At 43.4% G+C, this 23796-nt stretch overlaps 1 protein-coding gene across 1 annotated transcript in view; it reads right to left on the reverse strand.

Annotated features, from left to right (window-relative positions):
* Nucleotides 1-16158, reverse strand: part of LOC128490805 (NXPE family member 3-like) — a 33950-nt gene extending 17792 nt beyond the window's left edge. Inside the window, exon 1 of the mRNA XM_053462881.1 lies at nt 16011-16158. The gene's annotated coding sequence lies outside the window, so the exon portion shown is untranslated. The remainder of the gene's footprint in view (nt 1-16010) is intronic.
* Between the last annotated feature and the right edge of the window lie 7638 nt (nt 16159-23796).

The raw sequence follows: 23796 nt of genomic DNA on the forward strand, positions 1-23796 counted from the left end.
GTTGTGATGGAGAATAGGGGCTGTAATAGGGTTCAGTGGCTGTAATTGGGGGGAACAGGGACTATGGTGGGGATAGGGCCTGTATTGGGGGAGGGACTATGGGTGGGTATAGGGGCTGTAATGGGGGGGCAGGGGTAGTGGTGGGGATAACTGGGGCTGTGGTGGGGAATAGGGCTGAGATGGTGCATAAGGGCTGCAGTGGGGTAACTGGGGCTGTGATAAGGGCTGTGGTGGGGAGAAGGGGCAGGGGTGGGTTTAGGTGTGAGGGGCTGTGGTGGGGGGACAGGAGTTGTGGTGTCTGGGTAACTGGGGCTGTGTGGGGGTAACTGGGGCTGAGATGTTGCATAGGGGCTGTGGTGGGGAGTAGGGGACAGGGACTGTGGTGGGGGCAGGGACTGTGGTGGGGGCAGGGACTGTGGTGGGGGTAACTGGGGCTGTAGTGGGGGTAATAGGGGATTTGGTGGGGTAACAGGGGCTGTGTCCTAGTGGGGGACAGAGGCAATAGGGACAGCAGAGCAGATTATTTAAATATATATATATATATATACATAATTAGTACACTAAAAAAATAAATACTTACCGTGGGCTGCAGCAGGTAGAGGGGAGGAGCAATCAGAGAAAAACTTTATTCAGCTCCCACTAGGAGCAGACAGCGACCGCAAAGCAATCAAGCAACTTTCTTTGTGGTCAGGGAGTAATACTAAAGCACATGCCGGACCGGAGGCTGCCTGATGGCCCTGATTGTTGCGGCCACAGTCCTGACAGCCTGCGGCTCGCGGATTGCCGCTAGAATTGTAAGACAGCCCCAGGAAAGTGAAATTTTCCCAGCATGCTTCCAGGACCCTCCGCGACGCACTGAAGATAGTCTTGTGACCCACTTTTGGGTTGCGTCCCATGAGTTGAGAACCACTGGTCTCAACTCAACTCAACTGGTTTCACAAATTTCTATAACTTTTTCATGTATTGAAATACTTTGTCAAGTATTTTTATTTTTTTAAATATATTCGCTAACATTTTCATACAATTTATGTTTATTTATGTTTTTTTTACAGAAGGAGAAACTCTGTTTCTCCCTCTTACTCCTACGATCATACCTGGGAACTCTCCGGGTTTGACCCAGAGATTGGTGGATGAGCACCACTTCTCCGGGTCAAGACCCGAATCCCCCGGGTCGCGGGAGCGGGGTCTTGACACGCCCCGCTCCCCGCCCATTTCCTCTCGAAATGGGGTTGTTTCCCACTGACCGCCTGCTGACATCAGTGTGCAGTCCTGGCCGCGTCCCGCAAGGAAGACTACGGGTAGCCGGAGCCCAGAAGTTCCCAGGTATGCTGATCATGCAGTGATCTGGAAGCAGGGCTCTGCAGCCCTGTATACCTCATCATTTCTTTGATCCCTCTTTCTCCACAGCCAGGAAGTAGAGAGGCGATGGTTACGACCGAAAAATAACATTGTCTTTGGTTAGTATGCCTGTAAGCGTGTATGTGGTTTGACACTAACACAAAAGTATGTGTGTTTGCAGTCACAAAGTTTTCTGTGTCCATTAGATGGCGCTTATGAGCATAATTGTCAATGTATTTTATTCCCATAATGCATTGTTACAAGTCACTTACATAAAGGATTGAATGGTCTTGTCATCAGAAGTCATCATAAGCCATCTGATTAAGAAAATTCATGATACACACCCCTCTCTTAGTTCACAAGCAGGCAAAAGTGGTATGTAGGTGTATTTCTGTCTAATTATGAGTTTCCAGTCATGTGTTTTTTGATGTAATTGACTGTATGTCTGATGATTTGTCTTTCATATTTATCTTTATTTAGTTCTAAGGTGTTGATGTAAATGTCTTAGTTGGAACCTGATTTGTGCATTAAACATCTGTGAGACAAGAACCTCAGCCTTCTCATTGTGACTAAGGGCGGCATAGTAGAACACTTCACTGCATCAGTGAAGGCCTTGAGATGATAAAGCTGCATGCAGAAGACAGCCATCAAGAGGTGCCACATGTTTGCTAAGGGAAGTATAACATTGGGAATGATCACAGTTAAATGACGGAAGCAGCCAGTGAGCAAGTAAAGGCTAAACAAGCAAGCACCTTTAAGTTAGTGCAATTAGCAGAAGAACTTGTTAACTGCTACTGAAGTTTAATTGTGCTGGAATCTCATATTTATTCTAAGGACAACAGTGGACATTTTTCTTTCACTGGATGGCTTTATAAGACGCTGTAATGACTAAATTGATAAGTAAATGTACATATGGTATGTTTAGAACAGACTAAATGCTAAACCTTTCTGAGTGTCACATTTGAGTATTTTTATTTTTGCATATATCATTCAAGTGTGTTGACATTTATTGTTATGTTGCATTGCTACCATTGCTTGCACTAGAACGTCTTTACCTTTGAAGAATTGCATTACATAGTACTGAACAGATTTAGCATGTCAAACGCAAGTGAAGTTAACCCTGCAGATACCGCTGCACAAGACATTGTCAATACACAGCAGGCTGATACAGATGAGCAAGCTGAAGTGGCTGCACAAATGCAACAGCCTCAAGTGAGCACAGGTAATACACAGCTCCCAGACATTAGAAGAAGCCAACGTACACGCATACTCACCGAAAGAGGTAAAGCTCTACAAGACATCAAATTAAATCATCTAAAAAAGGATTTTGAACAGAAATATAGAAGATGGAAATATCACATCAATGGGTTGAAAAGAGCCATTAAGAATAGTGATGACGCAGAATTGATTATTGAAGTTGTGAACATCATTAATGCCACTCAGTCGGAGGTTGACCATATTTCTGATGACATAAGAAGTATCTCAAGCCCTGAACCTGAAATCCGGAGAAAAAATGACACGTGCTACTCAATCACCAGCACTGCAAATGAAAAGGCTCAACACTTTCTCAATAACGATCTGGAAGACATACCCTGGCCTGATTCAGAGTCAGTTTTTGAAACCACTGTGTCCGGCATGATCTCAACAACCTGCAGTAAGCTAAGATCTGGTTCTAAGATGTCCAGTCAGTCTTCACTGCAGAAGAAACAAGAAGCAGCAGCGGAAGTAGCAGCCACGCAAGAGGTAATTAAAATAATGAATACACAACATCAATATGAGGAGGAAATTAGAAAACTTGAGGCAGAGGATGCAAGGTTAACAGCTGAGAGAGAAGCTCAAGAAAGGGAAATAGAAGCTGAAAATGCAAGAAAAAGAGCTCTATTTATTTCAGAAAGCAGCAGTATAAAAATTAAGTTGGAAAGGAAGAAGAAAGAAGTGGAACGACTGGAGGAACTAAAAAGGCACAATGCAGCACAAGCAAGGCTACATGTGTATGCTGAAAGTATCAAAAGTGAAGATGAAGAACAGCTTTTGGCTTCTCTTCCTCAGCAAACAAAGGAACGTTATGTTTCTCAACCAAGCGATCCAAGTTCTCTTCCTCAGCCATTCCTGCTCACCCAAGCAAAGGCTCCTTTGAACCAACCCCTTTATCCCCCTCAAAGGGTTAAATTCACCCAAGATCCTATTTCTCAATCAGCTATATTTACTACCTCTCATGACGCTTCTAATGACCTTGTGAAAGCACTTGTTGAAGCAATTACAGCCAATAGGATTCCAATTCCAGAACCTGCTATTTTCTTTGGAGATCCTTTGAAGTATAATGACTGGAAGTTGTCTTTCCAGACATTAATTGACCGCAAGAACTTACCAACCCAAGAAAAGCTTTTCTTTTTACGCAAGTATGTAAGTGGCCCGGCAAAAAGAGCTATTGAAGGACACTTCATGGTTGGAACAGAAACCGCTTATTATGCTGCCTGGGACAAACTTGATGACAGATCTGGAAATCCGTTTGTAGTTGGAAAGTCATATCGTGACAAAATACAAGCATGGCATAAGATTGCCACCAAAGACAGCAAAGATCTCCGTGAATTTGTAGATTTCCTGAGCAGTGTTGACTCAGCCATGCCTTATGTTCAAGGTTTACAAGCTTTAAATGACTGCGTTGAAAATCAAAGGATAACAGCAAAACTACCAGAGTGGTTGAGTTCACGTTGGAACAGAGCTGTCACAAAGTTCCAAGATGAACACAAAGCATTCCCCGATTTCAAATACTTTGTTGAATTTCTTAATAAAGAAGCCAGAATTGCATGCAACCCCATCACCTCACTGCAAGCGAATAATCCAACAGAACAAGAAAGATCTAAGCAAATGGATCAAGATTATTTTAACTCTCAACGCATTCGCAACTCAAGTGCCAAAACATTCACTACAAGTTCCAGGGAGAATACTAGCGTCCTGTGTGCCTTTTGTAAGAGACATGGCCACACTCTTCAAAAGTGCCGTAAGATTATGGAAAGACCAGTTGAAGAAAGAGTGAAGTTTGTAAAGTCAGAGAACTTATGCTTTGGCTGCCTTAAAATCGGTCATAAGTCCAAAAACTGCACCTCCAGAAGTGTGTGTGATAAATGTGAACGGCGTCACCCAACATGCCTACATCAAGATCGGCAGAATAAAGATCAGGAACAACGAGTTAAAACCGATCAAGAGCAGTCAAAAATCAATCAAGGACCTGCAGAAAGAACAGCTGAACTACAGAGGATACAAGAGTCTAAGCAAGTAACGTCCAACAGAGTTATTCAAGAAAGAAGTAAAACTCATACCTCATCAGTTACTCCAGTATATATCTCAACAATAGCCAAACCAAATAAAGAGATCCTAGTGTACGCCTTACTAGACACCCAGAGTGACACTACCTTCATCTTAAAAGTAGAGCTGAAACAACGAATCGATAAAATCGATAATAATCGATAACGGAAATCATCGATAACGATTTCCGTTATCGATTAATCGAGTGATCGATTCGTCGTTGGAGCACTAGGCTCCTTTTACTTACCTCCGCCAGCGTTCCCCGCTTCTGCTCCACGCTCTGCAGTCTCCGCCTTCTTCAAGCTACGTGACGACGGATGTGACGCGCGTCTACTATCAAGTTGGAAGTGGAACAAGTTCGTAGCGGAGGTAAGTACTCTTTATGTCTATTGTCTGTGCGAATGTTTATGTGCGAGACTGGGTGCGCGGCAGAGTGTGTGTGTGTGTGTGTGTGTGTGTGTGTGTGTGCGTGTGTGCGCGTGTGTGCGCGCGGCAGAGTGTGTGTGTGGGTGCGCGGCAGAGTGAGTGTGTGGGTGCGCGGCAGAGTGAGTGGGGGGGTGCGCTGCACAGTGAGTGGGGGGGTGCGCTGCACAGTGAGTGGGGGGGTGCGCTGCACAGTGGGGGGGGGGTGCGCTGCACAGTGGGGGGGGGTGCGCTGCACAGTGGGGGGTCCGCGGCACAGGGGGTGGGGGGTCCGCGGCACAGGGGGTGGGGGGGCAGGGGATGCAGGGCAGGATGTGAGTGCAGGGCAGAGTGGGGCCAGGAGACTGGATGCAGGTCAGAGTGGGGGTGGGAGGGCAGGGTGGCAGACTGGGTGCAGAGCAGAGTGGGGGTTGGGATGCAGGGCAGGGTGTGAGACTGGGTGCAGAGTAGAGTGGGGGTGGGGGGGCAGGGCAGGGTGTGAGACTGGGTGCAGAGTAGAGTGGGGGTGGGGGGGCAGGGCAGGGTGTGAGACTGGGTGCAGAGCAGAGTGGGGATGCAGGGCAGGCTGTGAGACTGGGTGCAGGGCAGGCTGTGAGACTGGGTGCAGGGCAGGGCAGGGTGTGAGACTGGGTGCAGGGCAGGGTGTGAGACTGGGTGCAGGGCAGAGTGGGGATGCAGGGCAGGCTGTGAGACTGGGTGCAGGGCAGGCTGTGAGACTGGGTGCAGGGCAGAGTGGGGGTGGGGATGCAGGGCAGAGTGAGGGTGGGGGCACAGTGCAAAGGGGTGGGGGCACAATGCAAAATTCTTTTAAATAAACAAAAAATTTGCATATTGTTTTTTTTATCCGATTAATCGATTAATCGAAAAAATAATCGGCCGATTAATCGATTATTAAAATAATCGTTAGTTGCAGCCCTACTTAAAAGACACAGCTGAAATACTTGATATTAAGAGAGAACCAGTCAAGCTCAACATTTCTACAATAACTTCTAAAACAAAGGTTGTATCTAGCCACAAATTGAATGGCCTACAAGTAAGAGGCATCAAGTCTGAAATAAGAATCAATCCACCAACAACTTATACCAGGGACTACATACCTACCAATAGATCACATATACCCACATGTGACACCGCAAGGAATTGGTCACATCTAGAACATCTTGCAGATGAAATGTCTCCTGAACTTGATTGTGAAGTAGGGTTGTTGATAGGCTACAACTGTCCTCAAGCTTTAATGCCCAGAGAAGTTCTCAGCGGTAACGAAGACCAGCCATTTGCACAGAGATCTGTGTTAGGTTGGAGCATTATCGGATATAATAACCCCGACAGTGGCTATGAAGATGAAATCGGTGTGAGTCATAGGATTATTATAAAGCAAGTTCTACCAGCTGTTGACCCAGTTCACAAAATCAAGTCTGAAGTCTACTTTGGGTGTAGGAACAAAGTAAAGGAAATCATCACTTCAGCAGATATACTGAAGGTTTTTGAGTCAGACTTTGTTGAAAGTAATAATGAAGAAGTCTCTATGTCACAAGAAGACCTACAGTTTCTAGCAACGTTAAAAGACGGTATCAAACAAAATCAAGATGGACACCATGAGATGCCATTACCTTTTAAAGATGAGCCACCAGAATTGCCAAACAACAAGGCTTGTGCAGAACCAGGGGCGTACCTAGAGTATTTGGCACCCGGGGCGGATCCTGTAAGTGGCACCCCCCCCCCCAAATGTAAAGACATCTACAAAATTATGTTGGCAAGAATATTTATTGCACCAATTTGTAAACTGTATGTCAGGGCTTGACAAATTTGTTGTGAATCTAGGCGCCAGGTAAAAAAGTTAGGAGCCAGGATTTTTTAAAACTAACAGTTGGTCAGGAGTGATCTGATCATTATCAGCCCACTTACTAAAATCACAGCATTTGACCTGGAAGCACCCTGGAGTTTCAGGTCAGTGCTGGTTTTTTGTTTTTTTTAATTATTTTTTTAACCCTTTCAATGCTGATGTCCCATTGGAGCACAGCATTGACTGATATTTAGTCCCCACAAGCTTGTGGGGACAAATGTTAACCCCTGCAATGCCACGAATGTGTCATACACAATTGTGGCATTGAAGGGGTTAACCCTGCACTGTCGCTCTCAGGGAGCGATCAGGCAGCAGGGGGGTGTTGGGACTGCTCTCCTCACTCATGTGGAGACCGAAGAACCCTCTCCCCTGTCCCTGAAGCTGCTCTGGCAGCTGGGACTCAATTGCTGGTCTATAGACCAGGCATTGCAGGGGGGAGTCTCTGATGACTGCTGTAGGCTTCCATGCCTACAGGAATCATCAAAGGCTTGTGGGGGCTCGTTTTTGCTGTTGCTGGTCTGCCTGGGCTTCCAATTAAGTAATTTCATTATATATTGAGGCAAACATTACAGTGAAACAGCATAACTCCTATCACTATACACTGAGCCAGATACTACAGTGGAACAGCATAACACCTATCACTATAACTGAGCCAGATATTGATGGTGGTACAGCATAACCGCTATCTTTATATACTGAGCTAGACACTTATAGTAGTACAACATAACTATCATTATACACTGAGGCAGACATTGACAGTTGTGCAGCACAACTGCTATCGTTATATACTGAGACACGCGCTGACAGTAGTACAACATAACTGTTTCCATTATATACTGAGGCACGCGCTGACGGTGGTACAACATAACTGTTATTATATACTGAGGCCCACATTGCCGGTGATACAGGATAACACCTATCACTTTATACTGAGCACACATTGACGGTGGGGCAGCGTAATCCATATCACTATACATTGAGCCTGACATTTACAATAATGCAGCATAACCCATATCATTATATACAAAGCCATTGATGTGGTGTAGGCCTACCACTTCAGTGTCTGGCTTAGTATATAGTGGTAGGGGTTATGCTGCATTATTGTAAATGTCTAGATCGATGTATAGTGATAGGGATTATGCTGTACTACCCTCAACTGCAGATCAGGGGAAGACTGTGAGAGTCAGTACAGCCTTCCCTTCTTCTGACTGCACCGTGACATTGGGAGGTCACATCCCCGTAATCATCCCCAAAGTCCATTTGTCCCCTACGTCACTAAACCACAACTCTCTTTTAATTACTCCCTGTAGTTCAGGTGTAGATCAAATAAACAACACATGGAAACAGCACATGTAACTGAATAAGACATAAATATCCTGTATTTACAGGTATACATAAATAATGTATGGAAACATAGCATTGCAGGTATAAATCAACAGAACACACAAAGCCAGCATTGCAGGTATAGATCAACTGGAAATCACTCAGCACTGAAGGTATAGATCAAATAAACAACACATGGAAACAGCACCCCAGGTATTGATCAACTGAATAAGACATACAAATCCTGTATTTGCTGGTAAACATAAATAATGTATAGAAACATAGCATAGCAGATACAGACCAACACATTAACACACAAACCCAGCTTTGCAGGTATTGATCAATTGGAATTCACATAAAAACTCAGCATTAAAGTTATAGATAAAACACCCTAAATTACAGGCATAGATCACAGATTGCACACCCCAAAGCCAGCGTCCACATTGCCCACATGGAACCTGATCAGCACCCTGCGGTGGGGGTGCAAGGCCTCTGTCTCCCAGCTCTGCCACTGTACGGAACAGTATAGAGTGATGGGAGTTATGATGTACTTTAGAGCATAATTATAATGAAAAAGACATTGGAAATGGTACAGCATAACACCCATCACTCTCACACATTTACCAATCAACACTTACCAATCCACAGATTCCACACATACCAATCCACAGATTCCACACATACCAATGCACACATACCAATGCACACATACCAATCCACAGGTTCCACACATACCATTCCACACATTCCACACATACTAATCCACACATATACCAATCCACAGATTCCACACATACCAATGCACACATACCAATGCACACATACCATTCCACAGATTCCACACATACCAATCCACTCTCACTGTCACTCATTCTTAATGAATGATTTCCTACCTTCTTTTCTACCTCTTTTCTTCTTACAGCAGTCTTCCTCTTCGCTCCTCTTCTTCTGTCTTCTTCCGGGTCAGAGGGCACTGTGGGCGCGGCTTCAGTGCCGCCGGGGTTTGTTGTCAGATCCCGGCGGCACTGAAGCCGCGCCCACAGTGCCCTCTGCACAGCAGCAGTTGCCGCGCGGATCGCAAGGGAGCAGTATCGGAGGTCTTTAACAGACCTCCGGCTCCCTTGAGTGATTTTAAGCCGGTTCAGGAGGGGTGCCGGGTGCTGGCAAGTTGGCACCCCCCTGATGAGCGGCACCCGGTGCGGACCGCCCCCCCCCCCGCCCCCCGTTAGGTACGCTACTGTGCAGAACATAACCTAGCTGACCATGCTTCTCGCGGACTAACCACAAAACAACTTGTATTGTCAAACTGGTTCACTGGACCAAGTTTCCTATGGCAAGAAGAACTCCCTAAAGAAGAAGACATCAAGGTGGGAGAGATTGGTGATAGAGACCTGGAGCTCAAAATGACACAGGTACATGCAACCAAGACAAAGGAGGAAAGGTCTCTGTTAAATCGCCTACAAAGATTTTCAGATTGGAAAAGGGTAGTGAAAGCCATAGCGAGACTCAAACGTTGTGCAAAGTGTGTAAAAGGTCTGGCAGAAAGATCCAGTGTATCAAGAAAGACCCATACAGAAAACAGTGTTATTACTTGAAGCTGATTAACGGAAGGGTAACGTGATTGTATCTGATTAATGTGTACAAAATGCGTTTCCTCTAAATGTTCATGTTAAGTTATGTGTTATATTATTAGCTCCTTTAAGAATCGCATGTTGTGTGATGGTGGGAGTGTGTTTGCAGTCACAAAGTTTTCTGTGTCCATTAGATGGCGCTTATGAGCATAATTGTCAATGTATTTTATTCCCATAATGCATTGTTACAAATCACTTACATAAAGGATTGAATGGTCTTGTCATCAGACGTCATAAAGTTATCTCTGAGAATCATAAGCCATCTGATTAAGAAAATTCATGATACACACCCCTCTCTTAGTTCACAAGCAGGCAAAAGTGGTATGTAGGTGTATTTCTGTCTAATTATGAGTTTCCAGTCATGTGTTTTTTGATATAATTGACTGTATGTCTGATGATTTGTCTTTCATATTTATCTTTATTTAGTTCTACGGTGTTGATGTAAATGTCTTAGTTGGAACCTGATTTGTGCATTAAACATCTGTGAGATAAGAACCTCAGCCTTCTCATTGTGACTAAGGGCGGCATAGTATGGATGCACAAAACTTTTTGATGTTGTTTCAGGGGTGGTAGGAGATCACAATATTGCAGCTAAGGCTACAACACCTGCATTGTTGCTGAATGTAGATTATTATTTTTTTTTTACATTAAATATTGTAACTAGAACTGCATATTTGTTGGCTATTTATGGAATGTAATGATAAATAATAGCCTTTCCACCCATCTAGTCAGCTTGGGGACGAAGAAGATCCTGTACGGCAAGTTGTCCTGGAAGTTGGAGATATACCAATTACAGGACATGTGAGTGCAATATCTGTTGTGAAACTCACATTTGCATGTGGATGGGAAACCATATAATTAATGTGACATTATATAATTATACATTATTATTTATATCATTTTTATAGGTACTGTAAGTTCACAAATGTCGCTTAGGACCTTGAACTTTTTTTTTTTTTTTTTTAACACCCATTCCATGCAGGTTTACATTCAGTTGTTGAAACAAGTGCTCCCGTTAATCTATTTTGAGGGTGTTTTGTGAGTGTTTTTATTTTTGCCCACATTTTTAAGATTTTCTTCATACAAAATTCTAGTTTATGTAGCCTTACTTATTCTGTAATATATATATATATATATATATATATATATATATATATATATATATATATAGTTCGCCCGAACACATCACCCTGCACGTGATATTCTCATCCCCAATGCGAAAGTGCTGTGATTGATTTCAATTAAAGCATTTTTCTGCAACTGGTTGTCAGCTTTAAGCAGCCAATCAGTGGCAAGACTAAGGACCAAGGAGGAGGAGGGCAGCTGCTGCAGCAGGGCTGCCTCTTCTGTGTCATGTAGGGTTATAGTAACTCACAGAGTACTTTAACCCCTTAATGACAAAGCCTGTACATGTACGGGCTCAAAATGCATTGTTTTCAATGGGTTTAGGGACCACCCATTGTCCTTAAGGGGTTAATATGCATTCTTCTTTAGAGGTGTTGTCGGGGACAGAAAGCTGGAATTTTGCTAAAGGCAAGAAAACTAAACATACCGGTACGACTAAAAAAAAAAAAAGGGAAGCCGCTGTGGTACTCCTGGTGAGTGCCCTATTTAGGAGGGACAGTCTCGCTTTGGGCTCAAAATCACCATATCCTCCCCTGTCGCCCCTCTTTTCTAGCAGCGCAGAACGTTTGCTGGGTATGAGGGTATCACAGGGTTTTATAGACACGGCACAGAATGTGATAATGTATCATACAGTAAATAAAATAGACTATTGTTCTAAATGCCTTACACAGATTATTACCCCTTAAAAGATCACAAAGTCTCAGTAAAGCCTGGCACTTAAGGAGGCAAAATGCGTTATTAGATGTAGGGCCCGACTAGGGAAGAAAGAGGCCCTTTAAAGCCAGTGGCTACCAAATGATATAATAGGCCACACGATCTGTTTTGAGGAAGCGGCCGCATACCGTAGCACTCGATCTGTGGTTGGAGCGGGAGATCGGGTGAGTTTAGGGCGATGTTGGTCAGCAGGGCACAAGGCCCGATCAAAAGCTAATTTAATTAGTTCGTCTGAAGACAAAATGCGCAGGGAAATGAAGATAAAGGTCTAGCTAATTACCTCAATGCTTTTCTTTCGTTCTTTTTTAACAGAGGAATATAACCTCAGTTACAAAAAAGGAATCGCAAGACATTTAAAACGTGTGTTTACAGAGAAAGAAGCTCTAACTCTTTAGTAATAAGAATTAAGTCAATGTGGGATACACCCAAATATATTATACGGGATTATTTAAACAGTCGCCATAGGTAAGAGATAAGCGAATAAATATTGACAACTCTATCATGAAATAAAGTAGCGGGGAAGAGTCTGACAACTGCAGCCCAGTAAGTCTTAGCAGCAGTATCGGGAAGTTAATGGAATCAATGTTAAAGGAAAGGATTGTTAAATATCTGAATATAAAGAATTTATTTTTTCTTAAGGTTAACTAAAACAGACCAGGGTTTAGGGCAGTAGGTATAACGTATATAGATTTACAATATGTTACAATCAAATTACCCACAGCCAGGCAGTCCCCACCTTCTGTCTCGTTCTCACTTGGCCTCCAAATAAATGGTAATGCTTGCAAGAACAGAGTAGCTCTTCTCCTTTTGTATTAGTATGTCTTAATTAGGTCTATTCACTAAGACGTTGAGCTAGGGGTTAATTCAACTGACCAGATTCACTAATATGTGAGTTGTTTGTGAGTGCCTGTGATTTTTCAATTTTGCGAGTTACAGGCAAGGGCATGGGAGTTTAATCTAGAATCTGAAAGAAGAGATCAGTTTTCTAACTCTGTGTAACTCAAAAAAGCATGAAGTAGGAGATCCCTGCGGGAAGTAAAAAATCAAAATCCTCAATGTAGAAAATAGCCTTTTTATTTCAAAATTGTAGTTCACCGCATGTAGTTCACCTGCTGTCATCGTGTATGACAGCAGGGTACACCTCCAACATAGGGGACATGAAGAAAGCCACCCAATGTGTTTGGCGCTGATCTCTGCTCTTACTTTTCTAACTCGGCTTTGAGGAACACCAGTGGCCAGTATAATTAATGAATATTGAGAGCTTCTAGCTTCTATGATAATGTATTGAAATTATATATATATATACAGTATATAGGTTCATTTTTAGCGTTGTCCTAGGACACGTGATAGAATAAGTACATACACTCCCCTCCCTCCAGGCATGAACTGCAGATATTGTAATAATTGGAATTGTGACGTCTTTCCATTCTCCGACCTTTCAGGACAGTCCAGTCGAACCGCTTGTCACTTTGTGCTTACGCAAAGAAATAAGACAACTTTTTGTAGTCATTTTATAGTCATTGAACTTATATCCTGCCCATGGAGGGTTTTTCATTCCACGTGGCCCCCACGCAATAACCCAATCCTCGGTCAAAGCCTATAAACTAAAAATACTTTTTTTTTTTAATGTTGTCTGTAGGTTAGTACGTTAGTAGTTAATTAGTACATTTTTTCAATTACATTAATTTATTGGTGGGAGGTTGTGTGATAAAATATGTTGTCTCTTGGACATCTAGACTTCTAGGCGTTTTTCCTGCTGTAAAGATTCAAAGCCTAATCAGTCCCTCAGGAGCCATGTGTTTATCCCATGCATGTTTACGTTCCTTTACTGTGATCGTTTCTACCACTTCTGCTGGGAGGCTGTTCCACTTATCTACCTCCCTCTCAGCAGCCCTAAAAATTTCATCTGCTTTTAAGCGTCTGAACATCTAGTTTTATATCATGGCCTATTGTTGGAACGTTTCTTTGTTAAATCCCTTTATGTATTTAAAACATCTTGCATGACTTCAGCAGAACAGGATTTTTTAATGTATATATATATATATGTATCGCAACTGAACGCCCTTTAAAGCACAAGGAGTTAGTCGGAGATCTTTCAGAATCATTTGTCTTCTAGGGTAATATAAAAGCCAATTCCAGATCCAGATACAAAACCCTACAACCAAACAAAATAAATCCAGCAAGGCTTTTCTCCAGCAGCTCTCTTGGCTGGAAATAAGAAAAGAGACGGAATTCCACCAAGCTGGGCTTTTTAAACCCTCCTGATTAGACCAGGTGAGCTCTACTTGGTCACCTAAAAATCCTGGTCTGGATTTTAAAAACTGTTGGAGCACCAGCCCACCCGGCTCTTCTGGATCCTCCACCCCAGGGACCCATTACACAATTTATAAGTCACATTTTTGTATTGTGCTTCTCTTTCCCTGGGGCTTTAATTTGAGATGTAAGGGGTACTGCCCATCCACTACTTACTGGCCTTTCTGTCACAGTACATATACATATATTATATATATATATATATATATATATATATACATACTGTGCAAAAGTTTAAGGTGTGGTAAATTAACAATGCTTTCAAAAATAGACAACTTTGACTCTAAACTGCCTTCCGCAACATTACCTTGTTATGGAGTTTGGATGTTCCTCACCCAGTTTTATGACTGAAGTACCTTCCATCTCCGGGCCAGGCCCCCTCAACCCAATTTCCCTTTGTAAAATATTCTAATACATTTTCTAACCTCAATTAAGAAATGGACCATATATAATTATTAGTATAGGCAATAGTCAAAGATATGTAATTATTGGGCATAAATAAATGATAATTAAGATATATCAATAGGTTTCAATAATAGGTTTCAAGGTTTCCTTGACCTTAAATATAGAATGAAGGATTTGCTGAACATGCAGTCTATAGATAGGATAGTAGCTTGCTAATGCATGGTATAGTTGTAACTCTAAATGGGCATTACAATATACGTACAGCGACCACCTAAAATAGGGTTTAGGCGTGTAAGACCTAAGTGAACATGTTTGAACACCTAATTAGGTGAAGACCAATAGACTGACATCATTATCCAATCCACATATAAGCTAGGCCTGTGTAAGACATGGGGAGGCATGGGAAGAGAGGCCGAGAGAAGATGTATTTGCCATCCACAGACTCTTCTTGTCCCAACACTCCCTCCCTCCATCCTCAGGAATGCATAGGACAGATGCCATCAACTAAATTCCTTTCCAAGGTTTTGTAAGACTTGTTTCGTATTGTTTTTGTTATCTTCTTTTTATATTCTTCTTTTATTTTTGTTCGTATTAAATGTTTTACCTTTGTTTGCATCTAAGTGACTCTGCCTATTTTTGACGCACATACATTTATATGTGATCCAATTATTTGAAGTTTGTGTTTGGCCTATATATTTTCTTACACCCTTAACCCAATAATGACACCAGAAGCTTGGGTTGAAAAGGCCACAGACAATTTTATTTATTAACCAAGTCATTGCCATGCAACCTTAGGCCCAACACCTTGTTGCGTTAACAGGGCAAAGACTACCAAACTGAGCACGTAAATTTAATGAATCACATCAAAAAACATAATTAACAAAAAACATGAAGCCTACCAGGCAAACGAGGAACCGACCATACAGGGAGGGATATGATGCCCAAACCCAACCCTGAGGCTCCCAGCACCACCTGCCAGGAACCTTCCATCAAATTCTCTCCCACAGAGCATTCACACCCCCAAGTTGCCTGGTAAGCTACCCACCCGGCTGTGACAGCAGAAATACTCCAACATTACACATTTACAATTTTCATACAACTATCTCTATTGCTCCAAAAATCCTTGACTTTCAAGTCTACCTAGAACAGGGGCGACCAACGTGCGGTCCCACCAAAAAATTGATTGATTTAGATTTTCACCTACTTTAGATTAAAAAAAAAAATAAACTAGTAACTTGTCTTTTTAAAGCATTCTTACTTTTTTTCACACCTGCCTAAGACATTTGCACAGTACTACTTGTGTGGCTAAAATAATACAAAAAAATTATATAAAGTACGCAAATTTTTTTGTTTTTTTTTTGGTACATGGGGTCTGATCTGTTGTAGATTTGGTGGGTAGTCGCAATTTGAAGCCCTCTAGCAATGAACCAATCAATAGATGTAACAATCTGGCACACACATATAATATATATATATATATATATGGGACAAACACTTGAATCCTCCTGGCTGCCCTGACTCCATAAGAACATTGCCATTAACAAGTAAAGTTTATCACTTCTGGCATTATTAATTATTGAAATCTGTACCTGTTTGAGTCCTCGTCTTGTGACGCTGTTGATAAAAGCAGAAAGGGCTTACTCCAACAGCTGCACTCCTCCAGAAGAAAGGGCCGCACAGACAGTCACTGCTTTGCTCAAAGAAAAACAGGTAGCCCTGCATTACAGAGACAGAACGGAGGTGACGAACACACCTAAAGGACAGTGCCTTTCAGTGAAGAAGAGGATAAAGTGAACAAACTTCGAACTAATATATGGGGGTGGGAGTTTGGCTGACGGGTGCCAGAGGCCATACCGGACACATCGATAATCTAAAATAGTCCACAAAAAGGTTGTCTTCTGCTTGATCCAAATTTCTGCCTTCAAAGCTTATGTACTATATAAAAAAGTACTTTTCGGGAGATTTCACAATTAAGTTACTTTCAGCTTTCCTGGGGCTTTTTCTTTACAGCATTCCCTCCACCTGCCCCCAAAAACCATCCCCAGAAGTGCAAAAAAACGTTCAGAAGAGGCTGATCTCCGTCGCTGCCTGGACTGTGTTTTCTAGGGGGGGTATTAGCCCTGTCCAAGGGGTTTCAGTGGGCTGTGGCATCATCAGAATTAATAGATGCCAACGTTGTGGACCATAGAAGCCTCGCCTGCACAGTGCACAGACAGACACGCTCGCTCGTCTATTTTATTTATTATTCCGCTAGCCTTCTGGAGGAATCCAGCACAGCGCCACGGTCGTCCCCTGAAGGGTCTGCACAGCCATATCATGTCACGACCACACTACGGCTTCCTTCTGATACTCAACCAAATTGCAAGATTCTGCCAGTGTGGTCATGCGGCGGCTGACCTGGTTTTTAAATAAAATTGGAGGCAGGTTGTCCAGAACCTGTCGCGTTTGCCCACATCAGAGGCACTTACGGCAGAAGTTCTTCTGCCCAGAATACGATCACCAAGGGAGAAGCCGTCGGTAAGAGTAAGCAGGACTTAGAGGATCCCAAACGGCAAGGAGGCCTCCGTGCAAGCAGGTAAGTATCGGTACTGAGTATGGAGATCAGACAGAAGCACAAAAGCACCAGGCAAAAGGACGGTCAGGCAGGCAAAGGGTCAAAACGCAAAAATCAGGAACTCAGATGAGAGCATTTCCAGATTTTTAAATCCAGCGCCAGCTGTAACCCCGCTCCCTATCCTCCCTTACAGCCGCACTTTGTGTTCCTCCTACCGGAGCCCCCAGCGTTCCGGAGACGGGTATATGATATGATTCGGACGGTCGCCAGTTGAATTATTTAAAATGTATTTTCCAATCGATGGACAATCTTTAATTAGTTTAAATAATCAGGTAATTTCACGGGGGGGGGCAAGCGCCCCTGCAGACAGCCATGCTTTATAAACGTTTTACAGAAGTCCATTGGTATGGTGCTCAGGTGATGGAGCCAAGACATGGGTCTAGCAAACAAAAGGGCAAAATTAAGGCAGTGTGAAAGTATTTTTTTAAAAAAAAAAAAGCACAGAAAATGAACATTACGGCAAACTTTGGCTAGATAAAATGACGGGATGACGGGTGTCCAAATGCTCCTGGGAATGGAATGTACCCCCGGGCTGTCTTAAACGATGCAGCTTTGGGACAAAGACCTACGCTGCATAATATTTGTCGCGTAATTGCCTTGATATTGTGAAAATTCTATATAAATAAAATATATTCTATAGAAATAAAATATTTCCAAAATCAAGACTTAACTTAACTCTTGTAGTGGCAAAATACAAAAAAAAAAAATATGTTTATTACTTTTCTTATATTTTTTATAATGAATGTTGTCGCAAATAGTCTCAAAAGAAAGAACAATCTTTTCGTAAAAAAAAAAAAAAAGTATATCATTATGGCTGCACTACATGTGGGAAGAGGGGAACCACGATCGAACAAACATAAGATAAACATTCTAAAGCCACTAGAGAGGTCATCAATGGATTAATATTACTGTTAACAATATTACTGTCATATATTTATAACGAGCTTAGGAAGCCTCACCTGAGAGCACCTGGGTTTGCTACCATGCCTGGCTGAGGAAACCAGGTGAGATATATATCCCATCAACCACTCTCCCATACACTTTACCACATATCCCCCCCGTCGACTCCAGACCAGAGGTCTGGACAGCATCAGCAACCATACAGTACACCCTGGACAACGCATCCGCATTCCCATGTAACTTCCCTGGTCTATGCTCCACTGTGAATCTAAAATTTTGCAAGGAGAGAAACCATCTTGTCACTCTTGCATTTCTCTCCTTATTCTGTTTCATCCATGCCAGAGGAGCATGGTCAGTCACCAACACGAATTCTCTGCCCAGGAGATAATATCTCAGGGACTCCAACGCCCACTTGATGGCGAGACACTCCCTTTCCACTATGGCATAATTTTCCTCGGCTGGGGTCAGTTTCCTACTCAAGTACAGCACTGGGTGTTCTTCCCCATTAACCACTTGTGACAAAACTGCCCCCAAACCTCTAGCAGACGCGTCTGTCTGAACCAGAAATGGTTTCCTAAAATCAGGGGAAACGAGCACTGGCTGGTCACACAGGGCAGACTTCAGACTCTGAAAAGCCCTTTCTGCCTCGGGGTTCCACTTTACCATCACTGACTTACCACCCTTTGTTAAGTCTGTCAATGGTGTGGCCATGGAGGCAAAGTTGGGCACGAACCTACGGTAGTACCCGGTTATGCCAAGGAAAGTCCTCACTTGTTTCTTTGTTACTGGCCTAGGCCAGTTCTGTATCGCCTCAATCTTATTGATCTGGGGTTTAACCAGCCCCCTACCAATGATATAACCCAGGTATCTTGCTTCCTCCAGACCCACTGCACATTTTTCAGGGTTTATGGTTAGGCCTGCATCACTAATGGAGTCTAACACGCCCTCTACCTTACCGAGGTGACTTTTCCAGTCAGACGAAAAAATTACCACATCGTCCAGGTAAGCAGCGGCATAATCACGATGTGGTCTCAAAATCAGATCCATCAGCCTCTGGAAGGTAGCAGGGGCCCCATGTAACCCAAATGGCATTACAACATACTGGATCAGGCCCTCTGGAGTGGAAAAGGCAGTCTTCTCTTCAGCCTCCTCAGTCAACGGTATCTGCCAATAGCCCTTTGTAAGGTCAAGTGTTGTGATGTACCTTGCCTTCCCAAGCCTCTCAACCAGTTCATCCACTCGGGGCATGGGGTACGCATCAAACTTTGAGACCTCATTTAATCTCCTGAAGTCATTACAGAACCTCCACGTCCCATTGGGCTTTGGGATTAGCACAATGGGGCTTGACCATTCACTAGTGGATTCCTCAATCACACCTAATTCAAGCATGCGCCTGACCTCAGAGGATACCGCCTCTCTACGTGCTTCTGGTATCCTGTACGGCTTCAGGTTCACTTTACTGTGAGGCTCAGTTTTAATATGGTATTTTATGAGGTGGGTACGGCCAGGTAGGTCCGAAAACTAGCGTCTGTTTTCCTGCAGGAACTCCCTCACCTCCTGCTTCTGGGGCACTGACAGTGCCTCTCCTATTGTTACTGGGGGAACTGGTTGCCCCACTTCCTTGACCCCTGCCTGGGTCGCCCCCAAAGACTCCCGATCTTTCCACGGCTTGATCAGGTTTACGTGGTAAACCTGGAAGGGTTTTCTCCTGCCTGGTTGGTGGACCTTGTAATTCACCTCACTCATCTTCTCTACAACCTCATAGGGACCCTGCCACTTGGCTAAAAACTTACTTTCGACGGTGGGCACTAAAACCAGGACCCTGTCCCCAGGATTAAAGGCCCTCAACCTGGCAGATCTGTTATAAATTCTGCACTGGGCCTCCTGTGCTCTTTGCAGATGCGTTTTAACTATAGGCATCACTGTCGCTATTCGGTCCTGCATCTGAGCCACATGTTCAATAACACTTTTATATGGGGTGGCCTCGGTCTCCCAAGTTTCTTTGGCAATATCTAACAAACCCCTTGGATGTCGGCCATAGACTAACTCAAAGGGGGAAAACCCTGTAGACGCTTGGGGCACCTCCCGGATAGAGAACATGTTGTAGGGTAATAGACAGTCCCAATCCCGACCATCTTTTTTAGCATATGCTTGAGGGTTTTGTTAAACCTCTCAACTAACCCGTCTGTTTGAGGGTGGTACACTGAGGTACGGAGGTGAGTGATTTTAAACAAATTACACAGGTCTTTCATGACCCGTGACATAAAGGGCGTACCCTGGTCAGTAAGAATTTCTTTAGGGATCCCCGTGCGAGAGAACATGTAAAACAACTCCCTAGCAATATTTTTGGAGGCCATGTTTCTTAAGGGTACCGCCTCTGGGTACCGGGTAGCATAATCCAATACAACCAAAATGTATTGGTGTCCCCTAGCAGATTTGACAATGGGCCCTACCAAATCCATGGCAACTCTCTCAAATGGTACTTCAATGATGGGAAGTGGCACCAAGGGGCTGCGGAAGTGCCACTTTTCTGGCATGTAGGGCATGACTCACAATACCTTTTTACTTCTTCATACACCCCAGGCCAATAAAACCTTTGGAGGACCCTCTCTTGTGTTTTATTAGTCCCCAAGTGCCCCCCAAACACATGGTTATGAGCTATGTCCAGCACCAGGTGTCGGTATGGTTTCGGCACCAGAAGCTGTTCCATAATTTCCGTGTTAACTTTGGTGACCCGGTACACTAGATCCCCATTCATGGCAAAATGTGGAAATTTCTGGTCAGCTTCGGGTTCCTGTGGTACCCCATTTACTACGGTGACATTTGCCCGTGCAGTTTCCAGAGTGGGGTCTCTCACTTGCTCGGTCCCGAAGTTACCCCGAGACATTTCTAAATCTAAGACCTGTTGGCCGGGTAGGGAAGTTTCTTCTTCTTCCTCCCCAGCTAACACCTGCAAGGGGAAAGAATCTTCACTATACATTTCAGGTGGGCCTACATCCTTTTCATCATGCCCCTTACTGGTATCATTGTTTCCAATGGCCGTCTCACATGACCCATTATTTACAGGGAAGGGTACAGACTCTGCCGGAGTTTGTTCCCCGGCTGCAGAAACGTTCCCCCTTTTCCTCAACTCCCAGAACAATGGGAAATCGCGGCCTAATATAACCGGATGCATAAGTCTTTTTACAACTCCGACTTCGTAGGTCACAGTTCCAGATGGGGTCACCAACTTAATGGGGGCCACAGGGTAAGCTACAATATCCCAGTGGATGCATAGCACTCTTATGTGCTTGTTCGGCACGTAGTCCATAGTCACAAGGCCGGCCCGAACCAAAGTCACCAGGCTACCCGAGTCCAAAAGTGCCTTCACGGAGCAGTCACTTATCTTCACCATACAAAAATGCGGCTCAGTCTCAGATTCTGGAATGGCTGCACAAACTGGTTCTGCAAATAGGGACTGACGCCGACTAGCGTCACACACCATGGGCTCTGAGTTAAGAGGGCAATAGGCGGCTATGTGTCCCCACTCATGGCACCTCCAGCACTGGGGGGGTCCCTGGCCTCTTTAGTAGGGAGCCCTTTCTAGGACTGTGGGGCCCCAGGGGTTCAGGATCAGTCTTTTGCCCTCGCCCAAACTCTAGAGCCCTGCTCTCGCTCACATTTTTCCATACACCTCCAGCTGGAACTCTCTTACCCAAAGATGTCGCGGGTCTGACGGTCTTGGAAGGTGTTGGTGCTGCAGGGACGTCACGGAGGAAGTCCTCGGTTGCTATGAACCTTTCCACCATGTTGACAAGCTGCTCAGCAGTTCTGGGGTCTCCATGCCCAACCCACCGTTGTAGCTCCGCCGGGAGGGCGCGGAAGTAGTGGTCCACTACCACCTTTTCCACCATCTGGTCTGGTGTAGTGGATTCTGGTACCAGCCACTTACGTACAAGATGAATAAGATCATACATTTGGGACCTGGCAGGCTTGTCCATGGTGTATTTCCAACAGTGGACTCTCTTGGCCCGAACAGCGGGCGTAACACCCAGGCGAGCAAGGATCTCCATTTTTAGTTTTGTAAAGTCCCGGACATCCTGCTCCCCGAGGTCATAGTAGGCCTTTTGCGGTTCACCAGTCAGAAAGGGTGCAATCACTTCTGCCCACTCTGCAACTGGCAGTCTCTCTCTCTCCGCCACTCTCTCAAATACGGTGAGGTAGGCCTCGACGTCATCGTCGGACGTCATTTTTTGTAAGCCCCGCTGAACGGCCCTCCTCACATCAACAGTCTCAAGGGGGCTTGCCTCCACTCGTTGGGGCTGAGCCACAACAGTCTCTCTGAGCGCAGCAATCTGCTCCATTAACAGGCGATTCGTTTCCTGTTGTTGGGCCATAGTCTGCTATTGCGCATGTTGCTGGGCTTCAAAAGCCTGCTCATGTCTCAGGTTAGCCTGTACATATAAACTATATGTGTGTACTCTTTATAATACCATATTGGGTTTTTTTATTGATTTTTATTAATATTATTTTAATAAATTATCATTTTAATAGATACATTTAATATATATATATATATATATATAAATATATAATTATTGACATGCTTATTTATTACCGTGGTTACCGTGATGCTGTACAAAATCTCGCATGGCGTAGCTATTATCGCGAGAACTTGTCCGAATAAATGAAACACGACTCCGTTGAGAGAGTTATGCGCCGTTCCTGCAGCTGAAGAAGCTTACACAACGAAACGCGTTCTGCTCTGTTAGCTGATTGCTATTTTACTATTTATACTCTGAATTTTTTTACATTTTTTATTTATGTGTTGATTTTTTTTTGTATTTTTTCTATATTTGTTTCATTATTTTTTGTTTATAATAAATTTATTATTTACTTTATATGTCTTTAGCGCTGTCTTCTTTTTAGTGTAATTCATTGCAATAGTGATTACTGCTGGGACAAGCGCTCGGAGAAATATTTACACAAGTATTCGAACATGAGACAAGGGGTCAATCATCCTATGAGACTGCTCCATGGGCCAATAACGGGACCAATAACCACCGTACCTGGGAACTTCCAGCCTCCGGCAGGGAATCATGTCATGTCGATTAAAAAGAATAGAAAAAGACTTCATATATCCCAGTCATTTATTATTTTCAATATTATTTCCGGTTCCCCAATGTTAATAATGAATGCAGTTTTATTATTGTGTTTTTTTTTTTTTATTATTATTTATATTGCGCCATCATATTCCGCAGCTCTGACTATCCATTTAAAAGGTCTCTCGTGTTTAGGTCGGTTCCAATTTTGAATTAACTGTTAATATGTCAGTGAATATTAAATGTTGCCTTCCCTGATCGATAAGATTTTACCTTCACAATAATAATCGTATAGCTCTGTGGCATAGAAAAACCAACAAAATCTTAAATTTCCGTTCAGCTCAAAGGAACCTTTAAGCACCCGAGATGTCTAAATACACCCTGCTTTGTTAGATGCAGCCGTAAGAATTTTATCTAGAAGATAATATTCTCCCTACATATGTTCTGGAAGGAAAAGATGAAGATTAAAGGAACGGAGGCATCTGCTGTGAATATTTAATAGAAAAAAAACAAAAAATGAAAGATAAGAAGGGGTGTAAGGTGTAATGATATCTTACACCCCTTCTTATCTTTCATTTTGCGTGTTCATATTAAACTATTATTGTTGTTTTTTCTCTCCCCATGTATATGCGCTCCATGGTTGTCATATTGTGAATATTTAATATGCAGAAATTATCAAAAAAAATAAAAAATACACATATCTGTTCCTATTGCCAGGAATTTGCTATATTATCCAAGCTGGTGTACTAATCATTAGAATAGTTTATTATGGAAGTCTTC

The sequence above is a fragment of the Spea bombifrons genome, chromosome 4, assembly GCF_027358695.1.
Source record: "Spea bombifrons isolate aSpeBom1 chromosome 4, aSpeBom1.2.pri, whole genome shotgun sequence".
Classification (NCBI taxonomy): domain Eukaryota; kingdom Metazoa; phylum Chordata; class Amphibia; order Anura; family Pelobatidae; genus Spea; species Spea bombifrons.